Source organism: Sinocyclocheilus anshuiensis, unplaced genomic scaffold (assembly GCF_001515605.1).
Source record: "Sinocyclocheilus anshuiensis isolate Anshui unplaced genomic scaffold, SAMN03320099.WGS_v1.1 scaffold543, whole genome shotgun sequence".
In the NCBI taxonomy this organism is placed as follows: Eukaryota; Metazoa; Chordata; class Actinopteri; order Cypriniformes; family Cyprinidae; genus Sinocyclocheilus; species Sinocyclocheilus anshuiensis.
The window spans coordinates 204,408-211,842 of NW_015552590.1; the positions used below are offsets into that span (position 1 = coordinate 204,408).

Below are 7,435 nucleotides of genomic sequence, written 5' to 3' on the forward strand. Positions count from 1 at the left end.
TGTTGAGCAGTGTAGAGTAACACTTGTTGTTTGTCATTTCAATCACAAATGCAGACATGGTTTTGTGTTTACGTGGCACGATGCAATGCGTAAAAAGACATTATAATCCGTAATTATGTCCCCACTGGATGCAGCAAATGCCTCGTTTATAATGGGTTTTAATGTTTTTGTCTCGTCGCTCCGGCCGGACAGGGCATCACAGTATGGTAGGGGCGTAACATTTCCGTCACACGCTTGAGGTATTCGGCCAATCACAACGCACTGGATAGCTGGCCAATCAGAGCACACTTTGCTTTTCAGACCGATGAGCTTTGTAAAAATTGACGCGTTTCAGAAAGGCGGGGCATAGAGGAGAAACAATAATGTACAGTATGTGGAAAATAATGTGTTTTTTAAACCTTAAACCGCAAAATAATGTTCTTTTTAGCAACATCATATGACCCCTTTAAAGCAAATCAAAATGCTTTAAATGAAGTCAAACCAGTTTAAAGCAAATCAAAATCATTTCAAATAAGTCAGACCACTTTAAAGAAGACCAAAATGCTTTAAATGAAGTCAAACCACTTTAAAGCAAATCAAAATGCTTTAAACAAAGTCAGTACACTTTAAACCAAACAAAAACATTTTAGATGAAGTTAGACCACTTTTAAGCAAACCGAATTAACCGAGATTGTTTCAGTAAAGTTTAATATGTAATATGAAAGCAAAGTGCTCATGGTTACCTTTGCTTTCACATTTGCATAATTCCAAATGATAAAAAATAATAATAATTAATAGTGTAAATACATTGATATTAAAGATATCTGTGCTAACTAAATGAGAATAGAAGCCAAGTGGTAGTGTGAATGCAAAACTGGTCTATTTAAAGAGGTGTGTGTCTGATTCTAAATTAAGATCAATTAGATCTTATTCCATTTTAAAGTCCAGTGTGAATGCAGAACAGGTCTGAGTTTGATTCTTACAAAAAGGAGATAATCAAGTTTCACTGGCTTTAGATGATACAATAAAAATATCTGTAATGAGAAGTATTTTATTTATTTCCAAAATCAAATGTTTCTAGAAGCATTTAGATTCCTGCATTGCTGGCAAGAGTACAGCTTTCATTGGCCTTCACTGAAGCACAGTGATGCCGAGATCTGTGGTTTGTGCTGTCTACATTATAGATGTGTTTCTGCATTAAAGCTTAATGTTGTTATTTAGATGTTCAAGCAAGGCGAGAATTCAAGAGTTCTATTGATTGATGGACTACATTTCTCCAGAGAGTCGGGCAGAATGAGGAAAAAAAATGAGAAGATTCCTGAACTGACCAACACTGGATTGAGAATGGGTTTCAATTCTGCGAGAAGAAACAATACCCACTGTTACAGTAAACTTCATCTGAGTTATCCCCGCAATCATTCAAGCCATTACAGAATCGATGGTTGGCCACACAGCGCTGGTTATAGCACGATTTAAAGCCGTGTCTGCAGTTCCGGTTCTCTATAGAATGATAAAGCTAAGATTAGGCATAGGACTGTACAATAACATGTATTCAAGATATTTAATAAAGTTATATGAAGGATAGATAGATAGATAGATAGACAGATAGATAGATAGATAGATAGATAGAGTCTATTCATAAATATGCAATAAATATGCAATGTAAAGTCTGGATAGTAAAACTATCTGAGAGCAACTGCTTCATTAGAAACTCTGCTTGAGAAAGTAAAGACAGAGGGAGAGAGAGAGACAGAGCAGCAGTCAGCCTGCCACATCACTCGCACTCATTACATTTTTGCCAGGTTTCTCTAAGCTCGTCTTATTAGCCTGAGTCACAGGAGAACAGGAAGACCTTCTGTAGCTTCCTTCATTCAGTTTAGAGATGATACCTGAGGGCTCAAACACAGCACCCTGCCTGATTGGGTTCTTACCGCAATACTGCATCTTCTCATCCGACCTGTCTTTGCAGTGCTCGATGCCATCACATGTAAGTTGGTAATCGATGCATTCCCCGTTTCCGCACTGGAACTCAGAGTGGATGTTACAGGAGGAGTTCATGGCTAGACGACGAGAGTAAAAGAGATTTGTAGAGTTGTGATGTGCTGCGTTGAAGTATAGATTAGGAATGTGCATTGACTGCTTCAGTGTTTGACACATAATCAGACGAGGATAGACGTGGCAGTGGAGTTCCATTTACACTTTTTTTTTTTTTACTGTGAGTCTATGTACACAAACTTCAGAGGGATGTCTCCTTGGCCTTTGCATTGCGTCCCGTGTTCTGTTCTGTTCCATCTGATGCACTATGTCTAGCTGTTTGAACACAAAAACACATCTGTGTATAAGCCCCATAATCTTCTCCAAGCAGAGTCGAGCGCTGTTGCAATCCTAGACTGAAAGTCACCGTGTATAGTGTCCGTATGCTACCATCCTGAATCTAACCAATGTTTCTTAAAGTCACACAACTGTGTTTTAAATTTGTTCGTACTCATGCCAATCCCTAAAAAAATCAATTACAGGTACAGTAGATGGGTGTTCCAGTATCAATATCTAGAGAGAAGCCCCCAGAACCATTTAATATCTAGATCTAGCCAACAGTATCAACTATGCAAATGTGAAATGTAATGTAAATGTAAAGAAACCGGAATTCAGACCTGGCACATCTATCCAGATGGGAATCTGTAGTGGCTCCAAATAGGTGAAAGTAAAATCACTTGGCATTTACAGTGTAGCAAAAGGAATTTGGATTACAATCTGGAATAAGAATTTAGTCAGCAATCTGAAATCTACAATTCAGATCAGAATCTTGATTTAGAATCTATATTCAGAGCTAAATTTGGATTCAAACCTGGTTCAAACAGAATCTGAATCATAATCTGGATTTAGAATATGGATCATAGTCTAAATCCAGATCACAACCTTGGTATCGAATCCATACATTCAAAGCAAAGGAAATCTGTATTGCATATAGATGTGCAATTATATTTTACAATACAGATCCAGAACCTAAATCTGAATCACAATCTGAATTTATATTCAGAGCAAAATGAGCTTCGATTACAACCTGGATGTACAATCTAGATCAAAATCTGGTTCCAAAACGCAAATGGAATCTAAATCATAATCTGGATTTAGAGTACGGATCATAATATGAATTTAGACCACAATCTTTATTTAGAATCTATATTCAGAGCAAGGAAAATCAGGATTACAATCTTTATGTACATTTGTTTTTTATAATCTGGATCCAGAATCTAAATTATGAGCAAAATTCATGCAAACCACAATCTGGATTTAGAATCTATATTCAGAGAGAAAAAAAAAGGATTCAAAACCGGTTCCAAAATTCAATATATTTAGAGCAAACAGAATCTGAATCATAATCTGGATTTAGAATATTGAATATAACCTGAATCTAGACCATCAACTTTCATTCATCACTCAAATATATTCAGAATCTATATTTAGAGAAAGGGAAATATGGAATACAATCTGTATGCAATCTGGATCCAGAACCTAAATTATAAATTCTAATTCTAAATTCTGAGCAAAATGAATCTGAATCGCATTCTGGATTTAGAATATTTAAAGTAAAATTATTTTAGCTGCAATATGGATGTACTATAGATTACAATCTGGTTCCAGAATGACATATTCATAGCAAATAGAATGTGAATCATAATCTGTATTCAGAATATGCATCACAATCTGAGTCCAGATCACAATTTTAGCTTCTGGATTACAATCTCTATGCACACTTGGTTTTTCATAATCTGGGTCCAGAACCTAAATTCTGACCAAAATGAATTGGAATCACAATCTGGATTTGGAATCTACATTCAGAGCCATAGGAACCCTAGTCATTTAGATTTGTACATAATATTAATAATAATATAAATAATAATAAGCATATGAATGCTGCAGTAATAAGGTTGTTGGGCCACAGCCTCGCTGATTGATTTATGCTGTAGTTTGTTCCTAGGGCAGCAGAATGTTCTTCTCACTATGCCAAAAGTGGCCGTTCTGTCCCACATGCCCCGTTTCTCAGATATCCGCCTCCAGACCTAGGGCATGTCAGACCTGAACGTGCGCTCTGAATTTCAATCCAGAGTGAATCAGCCGCCAAACATTTCACATTCTCAAAACCTGCTTTATCACCAGTATCCCAAACAGAAATATCTGCTATTATTTGGAATACGTCAGCATAAAGATAGCCTCAGTACTAACAGATATGGACTTAGCCACATAACTCTGAGACAAAGTACTGAGACATACTAGAAAATTTTGGGTGAGTGAAAATGAGCAATAGATACAGAGAGAGAGAGGGTACAGGACTTACATACACATCTGTTATCATCCAGTAATATCCGTTCTCCACGGCAAGTACAGTTTACCACACCAAGTGGAGTCAAAAGGCAAAGGTCATGGCAACCTCCATTATTCACGCTGCAGGGGGATGACTCACCTAAAAGTAATAAGAGAAATCTTTGGTAACAAATCACTCATTTTGAGATTTACAACAACAAATAAATAAATAAAAAATCAATATAAAAGTATTGTTAAAATAAAAAGCTGCAGAATAAAGAATATATAATTCAGAGCAAAATGTACAGTATTTGGATTGCCATATGGATGTACAATATAGATTATAACCTGGTTACGGGACTAATATATTCAGAGCATATGGAATCTGAATCATAATCTGGATTTAGAATATGAATTCTAATCTGAGTCTTGACCACAACCTTCATAACCTTCAAAATCTATAAATAATCTGGATCCAGAACTTAAATTCTGAACAATATGAATTTGAATCACAATCTTGGTTTAAAATCAATTTTCAGAGCAAATTAATTTGGATTGCAATTTGGATGTACAAAAGGGATCATAATATATTTTCAGAAATGCATATTTAGAGCAAACAGAATATAAATCATAATCTAGAATATGGATCCTACTCTGAATCTTGACCACAACCACCATTTAGAATCTATTAATAATATGGATGCAGAACCTAAATTCTGAACAATATGAATTTAAATCACAATCTAGGGTTTAAAATTAATTTTCAGAGCAAATGAATTTGGATTGCAATTTGGATGTACAAAATGGATCATAATCTGGTTTCAGAATTCCATATTTAGAGCAAACAGAATATTAATCAATCTCGATTTAAAATATGGAACTAATCTGAATCTAGACCACAATCTTTATTTAGAATCTATATTTAGAGCAAGGGAAATCTGAATTACAATCTGCATGTATTTACAATATACATGCACAATATGTATACAATACATTTTGCATATGCATACAATATACATGCAATTCTTTCTTTCTTTCTTTCTTTCTTTCTTTCTCCAGAACCTACATTTTTATCAATATGAATCTGAATAACACTCTTTGTTTAAAATCTATATTCAGAACAAAATGAATTTGGATTGCAATTTGGATGTATAATCATAATCTGGTTGCAGAATTCTATATTCAGTGCAAATGTAATCTGAATCATAATCTAGATTTAGAATATGGATCACGATCAATATTTGGAACCTATATTGAGAGCAGCAGGAATCTGAATGACAATCTGGATTTAGATCCAAGCAATTCAGACACAAAATCTTTCTAGCGTATTAATTCATTAATATAATTAAGGATCCTTGTATTATTTAGTAACGAGCACAAAACATGTTTGGTTGTTGGAATACAGAACAGCATTATTGAATGCTGTGTGAAATATTTTATTAATTTCTCACTGCCTTTCAGAACGCTCTATTTTAACTGTGGCCTAAGGCATCCAATGTCTTTTAACACAATACATTCAGCCTAGCACCGTACACACACACGCACGCACGCACACACGCACACACGCACACACGCACACACACACACTCAAGGCTTGAAGGGCACTCTTGCAGTGCCAGTCAGAGGGTTGGGCTCCTCAGCGGGTGTGAGCTTGAACTGTGCTTGGCACAGACGTTGGCGTGGAGCGCGGGTCTCTGAACCGTGCCCTATCTACACACAAGCGGCTGCCAGACTCCAGAGCCGTGGGCCGAGCGTATTCCCCTGCACAAATGGTGAGGATTCAGATGAGTGCATTGGGCCAGCATCTTTGGGCCAGCATCTTTCACCGTAGCGACATGGGGCTTCAGTCCTGGGAGGCTTTCGGTTATTATGGGATGGGGCTTTTAATAGCTTGGACTCTTCTATGGCTGATTTCTGTTGGCCAGCGATTATAAAGGAATGTTTATTAGTTAGGACAAAAGGAACTACAGATGGTACCCACTTTTAAAGGGACAGTTAACCTAAAAAAATAGTAATTATGTCATTATATGCAGAAGGAAAAAGTCATGTGGTTTGGAACAGCATAAGGGTGCATTAAGTTTGTCTTATTTTTGTTGTGATTTAAAAAGTAATGTGGGGAATTACTTAGAATTTCAGCATTTTATAGCTCCGTCTGAGCAAATTCTCTTAATAGAGTCGTCTGCGCTATATAGATAGGAGGGACGGTGGCTACCGAGGTCCAAATCTCCTAAGAGAGTCCTGAGATTAAAATAAATCTCAATTTGCGGTTTGGGATGCCAAGCATCTAAGCTGTTTCCATAAGAGTCCTTTGAAACAGCCTGTATCGAAGCCAAGAAAGAAGTGGAGTGGAAAGTCGGCATTCTATAAATGTGTCAAGTTCTATAAATTCTGCTAATTCTGTAAATTTCATGGTGAAGTTTTACTTCCGGGTGAATTGAGTTTGGTTTCTTCGCTTTAAAGGGATCATATGATGTTGCTAAAAAGAACATTATTTTGTGTATTTTGTGTAATGAAATGTATTTATGCGGTTTAAAGTTCAAAAAACACATAATTTTCCACATACTGTACATTATTGTTTCTCCTCTATGCCCCGCCTTTCTGAAATGCGTCGATTTTTACAAAGCTCATCGGTCTGAAAAGCGAGGTGTGCTGTGATTGGCCAGCTATCCAATGCGTTGTGATTGGCCGAATACCTCAAGCGTGTGATGGAAATGTTACACCCCTTACCATGCTGTGATGCCCTGTCCGGCCGGAGCGACGATACAAAAACATTAAAACCCATTATAAACGAGGCATTTGTTGCATCCAGAGGGGACATAATTACGGATTATAATGACTTATACTGTCTTTTTACGCGTTGCGTTGCATCGCATCGCATCGTGCCGCCTAAACATAAAACCATGTCTGCATTTGTGATCGGAGAAATGACAAAAAAGCGCTACTCTACACTGCTCAAAACTCACGTTTGAATCATCAGTGGCAAATCCTTTTATTGAAAACGTACTTACAGTCTGTGAGTCAGAACAGTCGGCATTGTAGTCTACTCTTCCAGGATCAGGAAACAGTCCTCCATAAAATGTGCTGCACACAAATTAATATTTGGGTTGAACTGTTCTGGAACAGTGTTGTAAATACAACTTAACCACTGATTTCT

General features: G+C 36.7%; 1 pseudogene; it reads right to left on the reverse strand.

Annotated features, from left to right (window-relative positions):
- The window catches only part of LOC107665510 (low-density lipoprotein receptor-related protein 1B-like), a 312,996-nt pseudogene that overhangs the window by 93,816 nt on the left and 211,745 nt on the right, over positions 1-7,435 (reverse strand).